This window comes from Somniosus microcephalus, chromosome 30 (assembly GCF_052327205.1).
Source record: "Somniosus microcephalus isolate GS21.2 chromosome 30, FLI_Smic_1.0, whole genome shotgun sequence".
Classification (NCBI taxonomy): Eukaryota; Metazoa; Chordata; class Chondrichthyes; order Squaliformes; family Somniosidae; genus Somniosus; species Somniosus microcephalus.
Window position 1 is genome coordinate 38,343,444 of NC_141016.1, and position 23,597 is coordinate 38,367,040.

A 23,597-nucleotide genomic window follows, 5' to 3' on the forward strand; every position below is an offset into this window, starting at 1 on the left:
ATGGCTACCTGGTGTAGGCACCGTGCGCTGCTGCACCTGTGGAACTGACCCAAGCACCAGTCACTGCCTGAAGAGCAGGAGAATACTAATGTAACTAAGATGTACACAGAAACAGGGTGGCTATTGTAGCAGAATATCACGGGAATGGTTACATGTCCAATCGAGTTGAAAATAAGGCTCAGGGGAGAATCTTCTCTGGTTGATGTGTGCGACGTTGGAAACAGAGCACTCCTGGAGTGCACCAGGAGTGGTTCAGCAGAATTTCTATCCATGAGGTTGCTGATGACATTAAATCCATACACTACAGCCCCCATTCGGGCATCGAGTGGCACCAGCTGGCAACTTGCCTCCGAGAGGTCACAAAGATTGACTGTGATGCCAATACAATTGGGTTGGCACAAGACAAGATTGCTGTTCTTGGGTTTTTCTTTAATTCATTCTCGGGATGTGGACGTCGCTGGCAAGGCCGGCATTTATTGCCCATCCCCAGTCGCCACTTGAGAAGGTGGTGGTGGGAACCACTCCAGTCCGTGTGGGGAAGGTGCTCCCATAGAGCCGTTAGTTAGGGAGTTCCGGGATTGTGACCCAGCGATGAAGGAACGGCTGATATATCACCGAGTTGGGATGGTGTGTGTGCGACTTGGAGGGGAACTTGGAGGTGATGGTGTTCCCATGTGCCTGCTGCCCTTGTCCTTCCAGGTTGGGTGAGGTTAAGGAACATTTTCAAAACAGATTAGTAAGAGCTTTACTCCTGATCCGGCCACTTGCTCTTCAGTGATCTGGAAGTGCACTGGGAGGTAGATGTTCAGAGGTTCCACCAGAGACAAGGGGCCTCACTGCTTGGAGGCAATGGTGTAAAATGGAGGAGAGGGATTTTACAATGTGTTAAATGAGCACAGGGAGCTCATTACAAGGACTGTTGCTGTTTCACCTGTTGTTGAGATCTGTGGGATTTATGTTGGCTATTACGGCATTGAACATCTGGCAAACTTGAGTTCCTCACATATTTCTGGCTTTTGGCTGCACTTCAGTTGCCTCATAGGAGCAGGAGGAAGCCATTTAGCCCCTCGAGCCTGTCCCAGCCATGCCTCAGTGGGCAGCACCCTCGCCTCTGAGTCAAAAGGTTGTGGGTTCAAGTCCCACTCCAGAGACTTGAGCACAAAAATCTAGGCTGAAACTCCAGTGCAGTGCTGAGGGAGTGCTGCACTGTCGGAGGTGCCGTCTTTCAGATGAGACATTAAACCACGGCCCCGTCTGCTCTCTCAGCTCAGGTGAAAGATCCTCTGGCACTATTTTGAAGAAGAACAGGGGAGTTCTCCTCGGTGTCTGAGACAGTATTTATCCCACAATCAAAATCACTAAAACAGATTATCTGGTCATTATCACATAGCTGTTAGTGGGAGCTTGCTGTGCGCATACTGGCTGCCATTTTTCCTACATTACAACAATGACTAAAGATCAAAAAGTACTTCATTGGCTGTAAAGCGCTTTGGGACGTCTGGTGGTCATGAAAGGTGATATATTTCTTTACATAGGAACAGGAGGAGGCCCAATAAGCATCTCGAGCCTGTAGCATAGGAACAGGATTAGGCTGATTCAGCCCCTCGAGCCTGTTGTTGGGAACAGGAGTTGGCCCATTCAGTCCCTTGATCCCGTTACATAGGAACAGGAGTAGGCCTAAAATAAAAACAGAAAATGCTGGAGATACTCAGCAGGTCAGGCAGCATCTGTGAAGAGAGAAGCAGATTTAACGTTTCAGGTCGATGACCTTTCATCAGAACATGATTCGGCCATTTAGCCCCTCAAGCCTGTTGCATAGGAACAGGAGGTGACCATTTAGTTCATCGAGCCTGTTACATAGGAACAGGAGTAGGCCATTCAGGCCCTCAAGGCTGTTACATAGGAATAAGAGGAGGTCATTCATCCCCTTTGGTGTGTTGCATAGGAATAGGAGGAGGCCATTCAGGCCCTCGAGAATGTTACAAAGGAACAGGAGGAGCCCATTCAGCTCCTCGATCCTATAACGTAGAAAGAGGTGGCGATTTTTCAGTCACTGGAGTCGGTTGCATAGGATCAGGAGTAGGCCCATTCAGCCTCTCAAGCCTGTTACACAGGAACAGGAGGAGGCCATTCAGCCCCTCGAAACTGTTACGAAGGAACAGGAGGAGGCCATTCACCCTATGGAGCCAGTTGCTTAGGAATAGGAAAAGGCCATTCAGCCCTTCAATGCTGTCACATAGGAACAGAAGAAGGCCATTCAGCCCCTCGATCTGGTTACATAGGAACAGGAGGAAGCCATTCAGCTGTTTGGACCTGTTGCATAGGAACAGGAGGAGGCCCATTCAGCACCTCGAGCCTCTTACATGGGAAAAGGGGTAGGCCATTGATCCCTTTGAGCCTGTTACATATGAACAGAAACAGGCTATTCAGTCACGCGAGGCTGCTACATGGGAACAAGAGGAAGCCATTCAGCCTCTCAGGACTGTAACATAGGAACAAGAGGAAGCCATTCAGCCTCTAAATTCAGTTGTATAGAAACAGGAGTTGGCCCATTAAGCATCTTTAGCCTATTGCTCAGGAACAGGAGAAGGTCCATTCAGTCCCTCGAGCCCATTACATAGGAACATGAGGAGGCCATTCAACCGATCCTAGCCTATTATATAGGAACAGGAGGAGGCCATTCAGTCCCTCATACCTGTTGCATAGGAACAGAAGGAAGCCCTTTCAGCCCGTCGAGCCTGTTACATAGGAACAGGAGGATATCCAATCAGCCCCTAAAACCTGTTCATTCAACCCCTCGAGCCTGTTACATAGGAACAGGAGGAGGCCATTCAGCCCCTCGAGCCTGTTGCATACGAACATGAGGAGGCCCATTCAGCCCCTCAAGCCTGTTACATAGGAACAGGAGGAGGCCATTCAGCCACTCGAGCCTGTTACATAGGAACAGGAGGAGGCCATCCAGCCCCTTGAGCCTGTTGCATAGGAACATGATTCGGCCATTCAGCCCTTCAAGCCTGTTACATAGGAGCAGGAGGAGGCCATTAAGTCTCTCGAGCCAGTTCTATAGGAACAGGAGGAGGCCCAATAAGCATCTCGAGCCTGTTGCATAGGAACAGGAGGAGGGCCATTCAGATCCTTGAGTCTGTAACTTAGGAACAGGAGGCAGTTGTTCAATCACTCGAGCTGGTTGCACAGGAGCAGGAGGAGGGTCAGTCAGTCCCTTGAGCCGGTTACATAGAAACAGGAGTGTTGTGTCGGTACCTTTTTACCTAGACACAATTAGAACTCAGAACTCAGAGATTCAAACATGAAGTGCTTTATTCGAAGGGAAAAGGAAGTTCTGGAGAGTTCCAAACAAAGAGAGCTAAACTTAACCAAGAGAACACCCAACCATGTATCTGCTGTGACAGCGCCACCACAGGTGGGAGGAGAACACACAATACATAACATATTCCTCCCCTCTTAAATGAAAGGTCCACATTATTTCTCAACAGGTAAGTTACTTTCAATGCACTCAACTAACCAAGGGTAGAGGTAGACTGTCTCAAACCCTAACTTTACCCTGGGGTTTATTCTGCCCCAGTCTTGTGGGTAAGTCACTAAGCCTACAGATCCAAGCGTCTTGGAGGCCGCCGCTCTCTGACAGGATACCGGCGGTCATTGCTGGCTTCCACAGCAGTAGGCATTGACACAGGCCTAGATGGAGAAGGTGCCTGTGTCAGTCGAAAGTCAGGAGTTTGCACAGGTGGAACAGTCTCTTTGACTTCCTGTGTTGGAGAAGAGCACTGTGGCAAAGGATGCTGGTTTGCGGTATCATCCGGAAACAGTTCAGGCCAACCAGCCGTTGGAGCCTCTGTGGCTGTCTCTGCTCCTAGCAACAGTTGATCTGTGTGTCTTCTCCAGACGACGTCTCAGCAGTCTCAACCGTGTAAGACACAGGGCCCGTCTGCGCGATCACCGTAGCAGGAACCCATTTCGGTCCAGTATTGTAGTTTCGAGCTAGGACGTGCTCTCCCGGATGAAACCGTCTCTCCTTGGCTCTTTTCTCTCTCTTTTCAACTTGAGCTTGTTGTTGACGATGGACAACCTGCTCTGCCCTTGGAGGTTTGAGTAAGTCAAAACTTGTCCGCAACTGCCTCTTCATCATGAGCGAAGCGGGGGAAGTTTTGGTTGTGGCATGCGGCTCGTTCCTGTAGGACAACAGGAAGCTGTTCAGACATTGGTGGATTGAGCCCTGACCTTGCGATGCCTTCAAAGCGTGCTTCAAAGTTTGCACGAACCTTTCTGCCTGGTCGTTAGTAGAGGGATGATAGGGCGCAGACCTGATGTGTTGGACACCATTCACATGCAGGAAGGTTGCAAACTCCTGTGATACAAATTTTGGACCGTTGTCACTTACGAGTTGTTCCGGTGAGCCATAACGGCTGAACATCTCACCAAGTTTCTCAATTGTTTTCTCTGCCGTGGTAGACCTTATCACAGTGACCGCTGGCCACTTGCTACGAGCGTCCACAACCACCATAAACATCTTCTCTTCGAAAGGACCGGCGAAGTCCACATGTACTCGCTGCCACACTTCTGCAGGCCAATCCCAGGGGTGTAGGGTTGCCAGCTGTGGAACATTCCGGACCCTTTGACATGGGGAACATGTTTTGGCTTTCTCCTCAATATTCCCGTCGAGACCTGGCCACCAGAAGTAGCTTCTTGCCATTTCCTTCATCCGAACCATCCCACTGTGGCCTGTATGAAGTTGTTGCAGTATAGGTTCCCTCAGAGGTGGCGGAATGATGACACGGCGTCCCCAAAGAAGACAACCTGTCTGGACGGAGAGCTCATTTCTTTTTGAAACGTAAGGTTTCAAACTAGGAGAATCTCCTATAGCTCTCCCTCGAATGACATCATCCATTACCTCAGACAGGACTGGATCATTGCGGGTGTACGTACGCACCTGAACTGCAGTGACAGGTGCTCCCTCCACTTGTCTAAAGTGGATGATGTCTATCTGACGAGGCTCTGGGGGAGTAACAGGCAAGGGTAACCTCGAGAGACCGTCTGCGTTGCCGTGCAAGTCTGATTTGCGATATTTGATGTCGTATGTGTGTCCTGACAACAGTAAAGCCCACCTTTGCATCCTGCTTGCAGCGAGAGACGGAATTCCGGTGTGGGGCCCGAAGATTGAAGTCAATGGACGGTGGTCCGTCAGGAGTGCGAACCTTCTCCCAAACAGATACTGATGAAATTTTCGAATTCCAAAAACGATTCCCAAGGCCTCGCGCTCGATCTGCACATAGTTACTCTCGGCCTTGTTCAAGGTGCGTGATGCGAAGGCAATAGGTTTCTCTTCACCCGAAGGCATGATGTGGGATATGACTGCTCCCACACCATATGGTGATGCATCACATGCTAGCTGCACGGGTAGCTTTGGGTCGAAGTGTGTCAGGACCTCTGACTTCAGCAATGCTTTCTTTGCTTGGGCGAAAGCTTCGTTGCACAGTTCAGTCCATTTCCGTGTTTTGCCTTGACATAGCAACTGATGTAATGGCTTCAGCAATGTTGCTAAGTCTGGAATAAACTTCCCATAGTAGTTAAGTAGCCCCAGAAATGAACATAACTGGCTCACATTCTGGGGTGCTGGGGCCTCCACGATCGCCTTGACCTTTGACGGCACCTTATGCAGGCCAGTAGCGTCAATCACATGCCCCAGGTACTCAACTGAAGACTGAAAGAATTCACATTTGTCTTTACGAATGAGTCTGTATTCTTTCAGTCGTTGTAGTGTCGCATTCAAGTTCAGAAGATGATCCTCCTCATTTGTCCCAATGACAAGGATGTCGTCCAGGTAGCACTGGACTCCTGGCAGTCCACTCAAAATCTGATCCATTGCCCTTTGGAATAGAGCAGGGGCCGACGTAATTCCAAACGGAAGGCGGCAGTACCTGTATAGCCCCTTGTGTGTCACAATTGTCAGCAGCTCCTTTGATTTGTCATCGACATGCATTTGTAGATAAGCCTGGCATAAGTCTATTTTGCTGAACTTTTGCCCTCCGGCCAGGCCCGTAAAAAGATCATCAATGAGGGGAAGAGGATACTGTTCCGCAGACAGCACCGGGTTAATAGTCACTTTAAAATCCCCGCAGATTCAAACAGATCCATCCTTTTTCAGGACAGGAACAATGGGTGTGGCCCATTTGCTCACGCTCACAGGCTCCAGGACTCCATTCTCGACTAAAGCCTCCAAGTTAGCCTCAACTTTTGGCCTAATTGCATAGGGTACAGGTCGGGCTTTGTGAAACTTCGGCTTGCTGTCAGGTTTAATGTCCAGTCTCACGCTGATCTTTTTCATACTCCCAAGTTCCCCATTGAAGAGTTCTGCATGTTTGTTTAACACTGCAGTCAGACCTGACTCCCCTTTTGACATCATGCGGACTGCAGGCCAGTCCAGTGTGATTTTCTCTAGCCACACACATCCCAGTAGCAATGGGTAATTTACCTTTACCACAAATAGTGGCAGTTTTGCAGTCTGTCCGTTCAATTTAACTGTCACCTCAATGGCGCCTCAATGACGGTATACGTCTTTAGCACAATGTTTGTTGGCTGAAGGGTAAGATGCTTTAGCATTTTGTTGTAGACAGTGTCTGAAACAAGGGACACAGCCGCGCCTGTGTCCACCTCCATCCACACTGATTGTCCCTCCACCAGTGGTGACACCCAGTAGCCATTTGAACCACCTGCAACCGTCAGTATGTGCACCTCTTCCTCCTCAGAGGTGTCGCTCCCCTCTGTTTTGCTTGTTCCATCATACTGCACTGAATGAATACTCTTTTTCCTCTCTTATCCAAATACAGACATTTTGCTTCCATGCTTCCCAGCTCTGTCTGTTCTTTTTTTACTTCTACAGGCGCGTTCAATGTGACCCTTTTTGCCACAATTTCGGCATTCCAGCTCCGTACCCCAGCAGTCATTAGTGTGATGGCCCGTTTTCCCACAATGGTAACATGTGCCGTTCCGTGCACCTTTAGGCTCAGACGACACCTTGTGAACTCTCCCTGTTGAACTCAACTGGTGAGCCTCCTTTTCCGCCATCTCCATGGAGACACTAACTTCAATGGCCTTTTCAAGAGTAAGGTTGTCCTCAGTAAGAAGGCACTTCTGTGTGGCTGCACTTTGCAGACCACGCACAAGTCTGTCTCTAATGGTGTCATTCAGCACCTCCTTGAACTGGCAGTGTTCCGACAACCTTTTTAAAGCAGCAATAAACATCGTCACTGATTCCCCCTCCTCTTGATTCCGTTTGTGAAATCTAAATCTCTCAGCAATAACCAGAGGTTTTGGTGAAAAATGTGCTCCAAGAATTTCCATTAGTTGCTTATATGTTTTAGTTCCTGGCTTATCTGGCTGCACAAGGCTGCGAAGTAAATTGAATGTCTTCGGCCCCATTACACTCAAAAAGGTAGGCATGACCTTTTCGTTTGCCACCGCATTCGCCAAGACAAAATAGTCAAAACGTTCCATATAAGCGCTCCATTGCTCCACATTTTCGTCAAAATCACCGATGTTTCCTAATATAGTAGTCATTTCACGTTTCAAATTTAAATTTCTGTTTACTCACTGCACCCATAACGTACGCAGATTCATCCGCTCCTCGTCGCCACTTTGTTGTGTCGGTACCTTTTTACCTAGACACAATTAGAACTCAGAACTCAGAGATTCAAACATGAAGTGCTTTATTCAAAGGGAAAAGGAAGTTCTGGAGAGTTCCGAACAAAGAGAGTTAAACTTAACCAAGAGAACACCCAACCATGTATCTGCTGTGACAGCGCCACCACAGGTCGGAGGAGAACGCACAATACATAACAAGGAGCAGCCCATTCAGCCCACTTGAGGCTTTTACTTCGGAACAGGAGACGCCCCATTCAGCTCCTCGAGACTGTTTCAAAGGGCCAAGAGGAGTGCGTTCAGCCCTTCGAGACTGTTGCATAGGACCAAGAGGAGGCCATTCAGCCCCTACAGCCTGTTGCATTGAAACAGGAGGAGGCCATTTATCCCCTTGAACCAGGTACATATGAACATGAGACCACACCTTGAGTATTGTGTGCAGTTTTGGTCGCCTTATCTGAGGAAGGACGTTCTTGCCATGGAGGGAGTGCAGCGAAGATTCACCAGACTGATACCTGAGATGGCAGGAATGACGTATGAAGAGAGATTGGGTCGATTAGGCTTATATTCGCTAGAGTTTAGAAGGATGAGAGGGGATCTCATTGAAACTTATAAAATTCTTACAGGACTAGGCCGACTAGATGCAGGAAGGCTGTTCCCGATGGCGGGGAGTCCAGAACCAGGGGTCACAGTCTAAGGATAAGGGGTAAGCCATTTAGGACAGAGATGAGGAGGAATTTCTTCACCCAGAGAGTGGTGAACCTGTGGAATTCTCTACCACAGAATACAGTTGAGGCCAATTCATTAAATATATTCAAGAAGGAGTTAGATATATTTCTTAAGGTTAAGGGGATATGGGGAGAAAGCAGGGACAGGGTACTGAATTTGGATGATCAGCCATGATTGCATTGAATGGCGGAGCAGGCTCGAGGGGCCGAATGGCCTACTCCTGCTCCTATCTTCTATGTTACAGGAACATGCCAGTCTGCCCCACAAGGCTGTTACATGGGAACAGGAGGAGGCCATTTAGCCCCTTGAGCCTGTTACATAGGAATAGGAGGAGGCCATTCAGCTCCTTGAGTCTGTAACTTAAGAACAGGAGGAAGTTGTTCAGTCACTCGAGCTGGTTGCATAGAACAGGAGTAGGGCCAGTCAGTCCCTTGAGCCAGTTACATAGAAACAGGAGGAGCCCATTCAGACCCTTGAGCCTGTTACATAGGACCAAGAGGAGGCCATTCTGCCCCTAGAGCCTGTTGTACAGAAACAGGAGGAGGACATTTGACCCCTTGAATCTGTTACATATGAACAGGAACAGGCCATTCTGCCCTGCGAGGTTATTACATGGGAAAAAGAGGAGGCCATTCAGCCCCTCAAGCCTGATGCAGAAGAACTGAAGGAGGTCCATTCAGCCCCTCAAGCCTGTTACATCAAGGCAGCATTTGACCGAGTCTGGCATCAAGGAGCCCTAGTAAAACTGAAGTCAATGGGAATCGGGGAAAACTCTCCACTGGCTGGAGTCATACCTAGCACAAAGGAAGATGGTTGTGGTGGTTGAAGGTCAATCATTACAGCCCCAGGACATCGCTGCAGGAGTTCCTCAGGGCAGTGTCCGGGGCCCAACCATCTTCAGTTGCTTCATCAATGACCTTCCCTCCAACATAAGGTCAGAAATGGGGATGTTTGCTGATGAAGGACAAACAGTACAAAGGGATCTGGGGGTCCTGGTGCATGAAACACAAAAAGTTAGTATGCAGGTGCAGCAGGTGATCAGGAAGGCCAATGGAATCTTGGCTTTTATTGCAAGGGGGATGGAGTGTAAAAACAGGGAAGTCTTGCTGCAGTTATACAGGGTATTGGTGAGGCCACACCTGGAATACTGCGTGCAGTTTTGGTTTCCATATTTAAGAAAAGATATACTTGCTCTCGAGGTGGTTCAGAGAAGGTTCACTCGGTTGATTTCAGAGATGAGGGGGTTGACGTATGAGGAAAGGTTGAGTAGGTTGGGACTCTACTCATTGGAGTTCAGAAGAATGAGAGGCGATCTTATCGAAACATATAAGATTGTGAGGGGGCTTGATCGGGTGGATGCGGTGAGGATGTTTCCACTGATGGGTGAGACTAGAACTAGGGGGCATAATCTTAGAATAAGGGGCTGCCCTTTCAAAACTGAGATGAGGAGAAACTTCTTCACTCAGAGGGTAGTAAATCTATGGAATTTGCTACCCCAGAGAGCTGTGGAAGCTGCAACATTAAATACATTTAAAATGGAGATAGACATTTTCCTAGCAGATAAGGGAATTAGGGGTTACGGGGAGAGGGCATGGAAGTGGACGTGAGTCTAGGTTCAGATCAGCCATGATCCTATTGAATGGCGGAGCAGGCCCGAGGGGCCATATGGCCTACTCCTGCTACTATTTCTTATGTTCTTATGACTGCCCAGTGTTCAGCACCATTCCTAACTCCACAGATAATGAAGCAGTCCATGCCCACATGCAACAAGACCTGGACGACATTCAGGCTTGGGTTGATAAGTGGCAGGTAACATTCGCACCACAGAAGTGCCAGGCAATGACTATCTCCAACAAGCAAGAGTTTAACCACCTCCCCTTGACATTCAATGGCATTACCATCGCCGAATCCCCCACTATCAACATCCTGGGGGTCACCATTAACCAGAAACTTAACTGGACCAGCCACATAAATACTGTGGCAACAAGAGCAGGTCAGAAGCTGGGTATTCTGTGGCGAGTGTCTCACCTCCTGACTCCCCAAAGCCTTTCCACCATCTACAAGGCACAAGTCAGGAATGTGATGGAATACTCTCCACTTGCCTGGATGAATGCAGCTCCAACAACACTCAAGAAGCTCGACACCATCCAGGACAAAGCAGCCCACTTGATTGGCACCCCATCCACCACCTTAAACATTCACTCCCTCCACCACCGGCGTACCGTGGCTGCAGTGTGGACCATCTACAAGATGCACTGCAGCAACTCGCCAAGGCTTCTTTGGCAGCACCTCCCAAACCCGCGATCTCTTCCACCTAGAAGGACAAGGGCAGCAGGCGCATGAGAACACCACCACCTCCAAGTTCCCCTCCAAGTCACACACCATCCTGACTTGGAAGTATATCACCGATCCTTCATCGTCGCTGGGTCAAAATCCTGGTACTTCCTCCCTAACAGCACTGTGGGAGTACCTTCACCACACGGACTGCAGCGGTTCAAGAAGGCGGCTCACCACCACCTTCTCAAGGGCATCTAGGGATGGGCAATAAATGCTGGCATTGCCAGCGATGCCCTGATCCCATAAACGAATACAAATAAAATTTAAAAACAGGAGCAGGTCATTCAGCCCCTCGAGCCTGTTACATAGGAGTAGGCCCATTCAGCCCCTCGAGAATGTTACATACGAACACGAGGGGCTGGATTTTGATACTGGAGGCATGTAGGAGGCGGGTCTACAACTTTTGGGGTTGTAGTCCCGCCTCCATCGAGTTGTGACCAACCCACTCGATTTTCACTTGATTGACCTTGTTGATCCCGCCCAACGGGCTCAGCAGGCCAATTAAGGGCCACCCGGCAACAGGTGACGTCACAGATTGACATTTCATCTGTCAAGAGCTTTTGACAGATGAAATATCAGCATTTGACAGCTCTGTGAAGCTGTCAAACACTGACAATCTGTACTCTAAGGCTGATTCCTCTCAGGCTGATTTAGAGATCTCTCCAGAACAGAAAGCTGAATGCTGCAACTTTTGACAGCTCGCGGCCATTCTGCTTTCTGTGCCGGTGAGATGAGGGACTCCCGAGACCTGAAGGAAGGAAGGCTGTAAAGGTAAGTAAAACTTCTTTAAACACTTTACACACACCAAACACACTTACCTCTGCACTCATGCACCCATCACTCACCTGAACTCCGGACATCTCGACCCCTCCAAGCCCTTCAGCCCGATGGCCCGCCTCGCTAACTTGGCGTGGTTTGGAGCCGCCGGGAATCCCACACTTCAGGAATAAAAATAGGGATTAGGCTAAAAATTGCCTGTTAACTACCTATTAACAGGCAGTTAATTGGCACTAATTCCCTTCCCGCCTCAGGGAGGCGGCTCCCAGCACAGGTCGGGTACCCGCCTCCTTTGAAACTGGCATGGAGGCGGGTTGGGGCCGGGATGGGTTCGTGTCCCCCGATTTCGCGATTTTAACCCCCCACACGCCTCCAATCCTGCCTCCACGGCCCAATGAAAATCCTGCCTGGGGAGTCCCATTCCGTCCACTTGAGCCTGTTACATAGGATCAGGAGGAGGCCATTCAGAACCTTGAGCCTGTTACATGAACAGGAGGAGGCCATTCAGAACCTTGAGCCTGTTACATAGGAACAGGAGGAGGCTATTCAGCCACTTGAGCCTGTTCCATAAGAATAGGAGGAGGCCATTCAGCCCATCGTGCTTGTTGCTTATGAACAGGAGGAGGCCCATTCAGCCCCACAAGTCTGTTACAGAGGAACAGGAGTAGGCCCAATAAGCATCTTGAGCCTGTTGCACAGGAATAGGAGGAGGCCCATTTAGCCCTCGAGCCTGGTACATAGGACCAAGAGGAGGCAATTCAGCCCCTAGAGCCTGTTGCATAGGAATAGGATTAGGCCAATTATCCCATCGAGCATGTTACATAGGAAAAGGAGGAGGCCATTCAGCCCCTCAAGACTGTTACATAGGAACAGGAGGAGGACCATTCAGCTCCTCTAGTCTGTAACTTAGAAACAGGAGGCAGTTGTTCAGTCACTCGAGCTGGTTATAGGATCAGGAGTAGGGCCAGTCAGCCCCTTGAGCCGGTTACATAGAAACAGGAGGAGCCCATTCAGCCCACTTGAGGCTTTTGCATCGGAACAGGAGGAGGCCATTCAGCCCCTTGAGCCTGTTACACAGGAAAAGCAGGAGGCCATTTAACCCCTTGAACCTGGTACATATGAACAAGAACAGGCCATTCAGCCCCTCAAACCGGTTACATAGGACCAAGAAGAGGCCATTTAGCCCCTAGAGCCTGCTGCATAAGATGAGGAGGAGGCCATTTATCCCCTTGAAACTGGTACATATGAACAGCACCAGGCTATTCTGCCCCTCGAGGCTGTTACATAGCAACAGGAGAAGGCCATTCCGCCCCTCAAGGCTGTTACGAAGGAACAGGAGGAGGCCATTCAGCCACTGGAGCCTGTTGCTTAGGAAGATGAGGCCATTCAGCCCCTCGAGAATGTTACACAGGAACAAGAGGAGGCCATTTAGCCCCTCAAGCCTGTTACATAGGAATAGGAGGAGGCCATTCAGCACCTCAGGCTTGTTGCATAGGAAGAGGTGGAAGCTGATTCAGCCTCTCGAGCCTGTTAGAAAAGATCAGGAGGAGGCCATTCAGCCCATCAATCCTGTTACATAGGAACTGAACGATGCCAATTAGCCCCTTGAGCCTGCCACTTAGGAACAGGAGGAGGCCATTAAGCCTCTTGAGCCAGTTGTACAGGAACAGGAGTAGGCCCAATAAGCATCCCGAGCCTGTAGCATAGGAACAGGAGTAGGCTGATTCACACCCTCAAACCTGTTGGTAGGAACAGGAGTTGGCCCATTCAGTCACTCGAGCCTGTTACATTGAAAAAGGAGGATGCCATGCAGCCCTCTTGAGGCAGTTACATAGGAACAGGAGGAGGCCATTAAGCCCATCGAGCCAGTTGTATAGGAACAGGAGTAGGCCCAATAAGCATCTCAAGCCTGTTGCATAGGAACAGGAGGAGGCCCATTCAGTCCTCAAGATTGTTACATAGGACCAAGAGGAGGCCATTCAGTCCCTCGAGGCTGTTACATAGGACCAAGAGGAGGCCATTTATCCCCTTGAACCTGGTAAATATGAACAGGAGCAGGCCATTCTGCCCTTGTGAGGTTGTTATATGGGAACAGAAAGAAGTCCATTCAGCCCCTCGAGCCTGTTAAAGAGGAGCAGGAGTAGGACCATTCAGCTCCCTCGAGGACGTTACATACGAACACTAGGAGTCCCATTCTGTCCACTTGAGCCTGTTACATAGGATCAAGAGGAAGTCATTCAGAACCTCGAGCCGGTTGCAATGGGAACAGGAGCTGCCACATTCAGCCGCTCGAGCCTGCTACATAGGAACAGAAGGAGGCCATTCAGCTCCTTGAGCCTCTTGTATACGAACACAAGGAGGCCCTTTCAGCCCCTCCATCCTGTTACAGGCGGAGGCCATTCAGCCATTTGAGCCTCTTGCATAGGAACATGATTCGGCCATTCAAACCCTCGAGCCTGTTGCATACGCACAGGAGGAGGTCGTTTAGGCCCATGAGCCTGCTATGTAGGAACAAGAGTAGACTGATTCAGCCCCTAGAGCCCGTTACGTCAAAAAAGGAGGATGCCATACAGCCCCCTTGAGCCAGTTACACAGGAACAGGAGGTGACCATTTAGTTCAACGAGCCTGTTACATAGGAACAGGAGTAGGCCATTCAGCCCCTTGGGCATGTTGCATAGGAACAGGAGGAGGCCATTCAGGCTCGAGAGTGTTACAAAGGAACAGGAGAAGGCCATTCAGTTCATCGAGCCTATAACGTAGAAACAGGTGGAGATTGTTCAGTCACTGGAGCCAGTTGCATAGGATCAGGAGTAGGCCGAATCAGCAGATCAAGCCAGTTGCATCGGAACAGGAACACGCCATTCAGTCACGTGAGGCTGCTACATGGGACCAAGAGGAAGCCATTCAGCTGTTTGGGCCTATTACAAAGGTACAGGAGGAGGCCATTAATCCTCTAAAGTCAGTGGTATAGAAACAGGAGTTGGCCCATTAAGCTCAGGAACAGTAGAAGGTCCATTCAGCTCCTCGAGCCTGTTACATAGGAACATGATTCGGCCATTCAACCACTCGAGCCTGTTGCATACGAACAGGAGGATGCCAATTAGCCCCTGGAGCCTGCTACTTAGGAACAGGAGGACGCTAATCAGCCCCTCGAACATGTTGCATAGGAACAAAAAGGAGGCCATTAAGCCTCTCGAGCTAGTTGTATAGGAACAGGAGTATGCCCAATAAGCATCTTGAGCTTCTAGCATAGGAACAGGATTAGGCTGATTCAGCCCCTCGAGCCTGTTGCATAGGAAGAGGAGGAGGCCATTCAGCCCCTCAAGCCGGTTGCATAGGAACAGGAGGTGGCCATTTAGCCCCTTGAACCTGCTACAGAGGAATAAGATGAGGACAGTCAGACCCTCGAACCTGTAGCATAGGAACTGAAGGAGGCCCATTCAGCCCCTAGAGCCTGTTACATAGGCACAAGAAGAGGGTATCCAGCACATCGAGTCTGTTACATAGGAACAAGAAAGGCCATTCAGCCCCTCGAGGCTGTTACATGGAAACAGGACGAGGCAATTCAGCCCATCGAGCCTGTTATGTAGGCACAGGAGTAGGCCATTCAGCCCCTCGAGCCTGTTGTATATGAACAGGAGGTGGCCCATTCAGCCCCTGAAGCCTGTTACAAAGGAACAGGAGGAGGCCATTCAGCCCCTTGAGCCTGTTGCATCGGAGTAGGAGGAGGTCCATTCAGCCTCTCAGGCCTGTTGCATAGGAAGAGGAGGAAGCTGATTCAGCCCCTTGAGCCTGTTAAAAAAGAACAGGAGGAGGCCATTCAGCCACTCGAACCTGTTACATAGTAACTGAAGGATGCCATTTAGCCTCTTGAGCCTGCTACATAGGAACAGGAGGAGGCTATTCAGCCCTTCGAGCCTGCTATATATTTACAGGAGGAGGCCAGTCAGCCCCTTGGGCCTATTGCATAGGAACAGGAGGAGTATCATTCAGCTCCTCTAGTCTGTAACTTAGAAACAGGAGGCAGTTGTTCAGTCACTCGAGCTGGTTGCATAGGATCAGGAGTAGGGCCAGTCAGCCCCTTGAGCCGGTTACAAAGAAACATGAGGAACCTATTCAGCCCCTCAAGATTGTTACATAGGAACAGGAGGAGTCCCATTCTGTCCACTTGAGCCTGTGACATAGGATCAGGAGGAAGCCATTCAGAACCTCAAGCCTGTTGCATGGAACAGAAGGACACCATTCAGCCAGCCGAGCCTGTTGCATAGAAACAGGAGGAGACCATTTAGCCCCTTGAACCTGTTGCATACGAACACGAGGAGGCCCATTCAACCCCTCAAGCCTGTTACATAGGAAAAGGGGGAGGCCATTCAGCCCCTTGAGCCTGTTGCATAGGAACAGGAGGAGGACCATTCAGCTCCTCGAGTCTGTAACTTAGGAACAGGAGGCAGGGGTTCAGTCACTCGAGCTGGTTGCATAGGATCAGGAGTAGGGCCAGTCAGCCCTTGAGCTGGTTACATAGGAACAGGAGAAGGCCCATTCAGCCCCAGGAGGCTGTTACACAGGAACAGGAGGAGGCCATTGAGCCCCTTAGTCCTGTTACGTAGAATCAGGAGGTGGCCATTTAACCCATCGAGCCATTGCATAGAAACAGGAGTAGACCATCAGCCCCTTGAGCCTCTTGCATACGAACATGAGGAGGACTTTACAGCCCCTCAAGTGTGTTACATAGGAACAGGAGGAGGCCATTCAGCACCTTGAGACTGTTGCATAGGAACAGGAGCAGGCCATTCAGCCGCTCGAACCTGTTACACAGGAACGGGAAGAGGCTATTCAGCCGCTCGAGGATATTACACAGGAACAGGAGGAGGCCATTCAGCCCCTCAAGCCTGTTACACAGGAACAGGAGGAGGCCATTCAGTGGCTCAAGCATGTTGCATAGGAACAGGAGGATGTCAATTAGCCCCTTGAGCCAATTGTATAGGAACAGAAGTCGGCCCAATAAGCATCTCGAGCCTGTAGCACAGGAACATGAGTAGACTGATTCAGCCCACCGAGCCTGTTGGTAGGAACAGGAGTTGGCCCATTCAGTCCTTCGAGCCCGTTACATTGAAAAAGGAGGATGCCATGCAGCCCCCTTGAGACAGTTACATAGGAACAGGAGGAGGCCATTTAGCCCCTCGAGCCTGGTACATGTGAACAGAAACAGGCCATTCTGCCCCGCGAGGCTGTTACATGGGAACAAGAGGAGGCCATTCTGCCCCTCGAGCCTGGTACATGTGAACAGAAACAGGCCATTCTGCCCCGCGAGGCTGTTACATGGGAACAAGAGGAGGCCATTCTGCCCCTCGAGCCTGATGCATAAGAACAAAAGGAGGTCCGTTCAGCCCCTCGAGCCCATTGTAAGAAATCGCTGTTCGATTCAAAGGTGGGTTTTAATTCTTAGAGCAGAGACTGACGACATGCAGCCGGGAACAGAGAGCAGAAATGTCAGCAAGGTCGAATATCAAGCATCAAAAGACAAATAGAAGTGATAAGGGAATTGTAAAATGCAAAACAACACAGGGTGGTGGGATAATAGACAACAATGAGCCGAAAAGTCATAAAATGTCCTTAAAGAAACTTAACAAAACATTCCTCAGAAAGATGAGCGAGGCCTTGTCAGCCATGCAGAAAGGGACGGCGAGGGATGTCTTCCCGCTTCACAATTGGACAATAGGATGGGGATCAAATCATTGACACCAGGTGATTACCAACCCACCGAAATAACTATAAATATAGACGACCGAGAGAGGAAATCAGGCAGTCAGGGGCAAACACCTTGGTCAAGTTTAGCCTCTGAGGTGGCTGACGGCCTAACACCTCCAACAGCTCGAGGGATGACCCAACGCAAGTGACCGCTGCAGCAGACTGCAGGGATCCACCCAATCCGAGATCACCGTACTGCCGCCCCGTCCGTCCGTTCGTGGCATTCTAATTCGGGAGTCCTTACATCGGAACATGAGGAGGCCATTCAGCCCCTCGAGCCTGTTGCATAGGAACACGAGGTACTACATTCAGCACCTCAAATCTGTTACATACGAACAGAAGGAGGCCATTCAGCCCCTCGAGCCTGTTGCATCGGAACAGAAAGTCATTCAATCCCTTGAGCCTGATACATAGGAACAGGGGAGGGTCAATCAGCCCCTAAAACCTATTACATAGGAATAGGGAGAAGCCATTCAGCCCCTTGAGTCTGTTACATAGGAACAGGAGGAGGCCATTTAGCCCCTTGAACCTGCTACAGAGGACTAAGATGAGGCCAGTCAGACCCTTGAACCCGAAGCATAGGAACTAAAGGAGGCCCATTCAGCCCCTAGAGCCTGATACATAGGCACAAGAGGAGGGTATCCAGCACATCGAGCCTGTTACATAGAGAAAAGAAAGGCCATTCAGCCCCTCGAGGCTGTTACACGGGAACAGGACGAGGCAATTCAGCCCATCGAGCCTGTTATGTAGGCACAGGAGTAGGCCATTCAGGCCTTTGGGCCTGTTGTATATGAACAGGAGGAGTGCTGGAAAATGGGATTAGAATAGATAGGGCTTGATGGCCGGCGCGGACATGATGGGCCGAAGGGCCTCTTTCTGTGCTGTATAACTCTGTGACTCTATAACAGGACGAGGCCATTTAGCCCCTCGAGCCTGTTACATAGGAACAGGAGGAGGCCATTTAGCCCCTTGAACCTGCTACATAGGAGCAAGGGGAGGCCATTCAGACCTTCAAGCCTGTTGCATAGGAACAGGAGGCCATTGTTCAGTCCCTCCAGCCAGCTGCACAGGAACAGGAGGAGGCCATTCAGCCCCTAGAGCCTCGAGGCTGTTGCACAGGAATAGGATTAGAGCATTTATCAACTTGAGCCTATTAAATAGGCACAGGAGGAGGTCCATTCAGCCCCTGGAGCCTGTTGCATAGGAACAAGAGTCGGTCATTTTTGCCCTTGAACCTGTTACATAGGCACAGAAATAGACCATTTAGCCCCTTGACCCTGTTACATAGGAACAGGAGCAGGACAATTAAGCCCCCTCAAGGATGTTACATACGAACAGGAGGAGGCCCATTCCGCCCCATTGAGTCTGTTACATAGGAACTCGAGGAGTCCATTCAGCACCTCGAGCCTGTAGCTTAGGAACAGGAGGAAGCCATTCAGCCCCTCGTGCCTGTTGCATATGAATAGGAGAAGGAACATTCAGCCCATCGAGCCTATAACTAAGGAACAGGAGGCCGTTGTTCAGACACTCAAGCCTGTTGCACAGGAATAGCAGTTGGCCTTTTATCCCCTTGAGCCTGTTACATAGGTGAAGGAGGAAGCTATTCAGCTCCTCGAGGCTGTTACATAGGAAAATGAGGAGGCCATTCAGGTTCTCAAGCCTGTTGCATGGGAACAGGAGGAGCCCATTCAGCCGCTCGAGGCTGTTACATAGGAACAGGAGGAGCCCATTCAGCCGCTCGAGGCTGTTACATAGGAACAGGAGGAGACCATCCACTGCTCGAGACTGTTATAAATGAACAAGAGGAGGCCAATCAGCCCCTCAAACTGTTACATAGGAACAGGAGGAGACTAATCAGCCCCTCGAGCCAGTTGCATAGGAACGGTATTAGGCCATTTATCAACTTGAGCCAGTTACAAAGGCACAGGAGGAGGCCATTCAGCCCCTCAAGCCTGTTGTATTAGATCAGGAGGAGGACATGCAGCTCCTGAAGGCAGGAGGAGGCCATTAAACCTTTAGATTCAGTTGAATAGGAACAGGAGTTGGCCCATCCAGCCCCACGAGGTTGTCACAGATGAGCAACAGGAGGCCATTCAGCCCCCTCGAGCCTGTTACACAGGAAAATGATTAGGCCACTCATTCCCTCGGCCAAGTTAAAAAGGAACAGGAGGCCATTCATCCCCTTGAGCCTGTTACACAGGAGGAGGAGGCCATTCATCCCCTTGAGCCTGTTACACAGGAGGAGGCCATTCATCCACTCCAGGTTGTTCCATAGGAAACGGATGAGGCCGTTCAGCTCCTTATGCCTGTTCCATAGGAATAGGAGGAGGCCATTCAGCCCCTCAAGGCTGTCCCGCAGGAGCAGGAGGAGTCCATTCATCCCCTTGAGCCTTTTATATAGGAACAGGAGGAGGGCATTCAGCCCATCGATCCTGTTGCATAAGAACATTCTCCCTGTGTTTGCGTGGGTTTTCTCCGGGTGCTCCGGTTTCCTCCCACAGTCCAAAGATGTGCGGGTTAGGTTGATTGGCTATGATAAATTGACCCTTAGTGTTAGGGGGATTAAATACGTGGGGTTACAGGAATCGGGTGGGATATGTGTCGGTGCAGACTCGATGGGCCGAAATGGCCTCTATCTGCACTGTGGGGTTTCTGTGATTCTGTGAACAGGAGGAGGACCATTCAGGCACTCGAGACTGTTAAATAGGAATAGGAGGAGGCAATGCAGCCCCTTTAACCTGCTACATAGGAACAAGAGGAAGCCATTCAGCTCCTCGGGCCTGTTGCACTGGAACAGGAGGTGGCTCATTCAGTCCCTTGAGCATGTTACATAGAAACAGGAGGAGACCATTCAGCCACTCGAGACTGTTGCATAGGAACAACCCAGTCTTCAGCCAATTCGACTCACTCCACGTGATATCAAGAAATGGCTGAGCCCACTGGATACACCAAAGGCTATGGGCCCCAACAACATAGAGTCATACAGCACAGAAAGAGGCCCTTCGGCCCATCGCGTCCATGCCGGCCATCAAGCCCTGTCTAATCTAATCCCATTTTCGAGCATTTGGTCCATAGCCTTGTATGCTATGGCATTTCAAGTGCTCATCCAAATGCTTCTTGAATGTTGTGAGGGTTCCTGCCTCTATCACCCTTTCAGGCAGTGAGTTCCAGATTCCAACCACCCTCTGGGTGAAAAAGTTCTTCCTCAAATCCCCTCTAAACCGTAATGATCAATAATATGTCATTCTATAGTAGACACTAGGTGGAGCCGGGGAGGCTGTCGAGAGCCAGGCTTGGCTTTCCAGTCGAGGTGGTCCAGCGAAATGGGCTGGCAACAGGTAGTGCGCAGACCCTTCCCGGACAGCGGCGGGCTAGAGCCCGACCGAGCGGCACAGCAAAGGGCCGAGCAGCGTTGACAGGGGAGAGAGAGAGAGGGCAGAGCGCACAGGGCAGCGTCGAAGAGAGGGAGAGAGAGACGCGCAGAAACCCGCGAGGCGCCGCCATTGCCACGAGGACCGGCGAGAGCGCCGTTGGCAGCAGCGCAGGAGAAGCGCGCAAAACCTACAGGGGGCCGCCATTGCCACGAGAACCGCCGGGAGCGGCGTTGGCAGCAGCGGGGGAGGAAGGAAAGCACGGGAGATGCCATTTTAAGCCATTGGGAGACGCCATTTTAAACCACACACAAAATGCCAAAGAGTGGCAGTATCACCGCATTTGACAATGAAGTCGAAGATTGGACTACATATGTCGAACGAATAGAGGTGTACTGCAAGGCAAATGAGGTGTCAGATGACAAGAAAGCATCGGTATTGTTCAATTTAATAGGTGCAAAGACGTATGGTTTATTACGAAATCTAGTAACCCCAACGAAGCCAATGGAAAAGAGTTTTGAAGACATAGTAACGATACTAGAGGAACATTTAAACCCCACACCGCTGCTGATAGCAGAAAGATTCAAGTTTCACAAACGGAACCAGCATAAGGATGAAAGCAATGCTGATTATTTAACAGAACTGCGCAAACTATCGAAACACTGCCAGTTTGGAGCGGGACTGGCAGATACCTTAAGGGACAAGTTTGTGTGTGGGCTTCAAAGTGAAGGAACCCAGAAACGGCTTTTATTTGAAAAGGACCTTACGCTGGAAAAGGCTTTCAGCATTGCGGTATCATATGAAGCAGCAGCACGGGGCGCTGCAGAGATACAACAGAGACCGCAAGAATATGGCACAAACGAAATGTCATATGGAACAGAGAAGTGCTATCGCTGCGGCAGAACAACACATGACCAGAATGATTGCTGGTTCAAAGGCAAAGTGTGCACACAGTGTGGAAAAGTAGGACACATAGCACGAGTCTGCAGGTCGGGAAAGAAAACCAGCAATAAGAAACCTACCAAAGGAACGTACAAGAAGGTACATAAGATGATGGAGAATAGTTCAGATGAACAAAAGAGTGATAACGACTCCGAAAGCAGGGAACTGAGTTGTCTGAAACTACATAATGTGATCACAACGGAGGATCACCAAACCATTTGGGTCACTCTCAAGATAGCAGGAGTCCAGGTAAAGATGGAATTGGACACAGGATCAGCCCTAACAGTCATAAACCGACGGGACTACGAGTGGCTATTCTCACACATACCCTTGAGAGACACAAAAATTATTTTGAAGACGTACACGGGGCAAAAAGTCTACCCCAAAGGGAAAATAAGGGTGACCGTTATATATAACGGTAAGGAAACACCAAAACTAGACCTGTATGTATTGCAAGATGGAGGACCACCATCACTGGGACGTGAATGGATCCAGAAAATACAACTGGATTGGCATTCCATACAGGCACTGACTGTGGCTGACAAAAAGGATGACGACGTCACACCTGGGCGACTGTCAAAGATCCTAACTGACGCAAAAGAAGTGTCCCAGCAAGGACTCGGAACACTAAAAGGCATGACAGCGACGATTAAAATTGAAGAAAACGCAAGCCCAAAATGTTTTAAGGCCAGACCGGTACCTTATGCGATCCGCCCAGCCGTCGAAGCAGAGCTGGAGAGTCTGGAACGTTCAGGTGTACTGTCCAAGGTAGACTGGAGCGAGTGGGCTACACCCATCGTCCCTGTGATGAAAAAGTCGTTGAGCAGCACGCCTGGGGAACCAAGGAAGGTTCGCATCTGTGGGGACTTTAAGGTAACAGTGAACCCGATCCTTCACACCGTACAATATCCACTTCTGCGGATTGAAGATATTTTCGCCTCGCTATCTGGAGGGAAATGCTTCACTAAAATTGATCTGGACCAGGTGTATCTGCAAATGGAGGTAGAAGAAGCATCAAAAAAAAACTCACAATCAACACCCATAAAGGTCTCTACCAATACAACCGTCTGGTATTCGGGGTAGCATCAGCTCCAGCTATTTGGCAGAGGGCAATGGAACAAGTCCTGCAAGGGATCCCAGGGACCCAGTGTTATTTGGACGACATCCTGGTCACGGGCGAAAATGAAAGTGATCACCTTGCCAACCTGGAGCAGGTGCTCACTAGATTGCAGGAATATGGGCTCCGAGCTAACCGCCCCAAATGCGAGTTTTTTAGAAAACAGATCTCGTATTGTGGCCACGTTATCGATAAAGAGGGGTTACATAAGTCCCCAGAGAAGATTGAGGCAGTAGTCAAGGCTCCAGCACCGGAAAATGTGTCACAACTGAGGTCGTTCCTCGGGCTGGTAAACTACTACCATAAGTTCTTGCCAAATTTGTCTACAATACTACACCCACTGAACACCCTACTGCAAACTGGTGTGCCATGGAAGTGGAGTGACGAATGTAGACGAGCTTTCCAGAAGAGCAAAACACTAATCACATCGAAAGAGGTATTAGCCCATTACGACCCGGCATTACCAATTCGGTTGGCATATGATGCGTCACCCTACGGCATTGGAGCGGTGCTGTCGCACAAATTCTCGGACGGCTCAGAGAGGCCAATAGCCTTTGCGTCACGATCACTAACCTCAGCCGAGCGTAACTACGCCCAGATTGACAGGGAGGCCCTCAGCCTAGTGTGGGGAGTGAAAAAGTTCAATCACTATCCGCACGGGCAGAAATTCACCTTGCTGACTGATCACCAGCCTCTTGTCTCCATTTTTAATCCGAAGAAGGGCGTTCCGGTGATGACTGCGCAACGACTACAAAGGTGGTCACTTTTTCTAGGGGCGCACTACTATGAGATTGAATATAAGGGCACGAAACAGCATGGAAATGCTGATGGGCTATCACGCCTGCCACTGCCTACTGCGGAGGAAGCACCAGCAGTGGATCCTGTCGAAATATTCCATTCGACTATAGTTGAATACCTA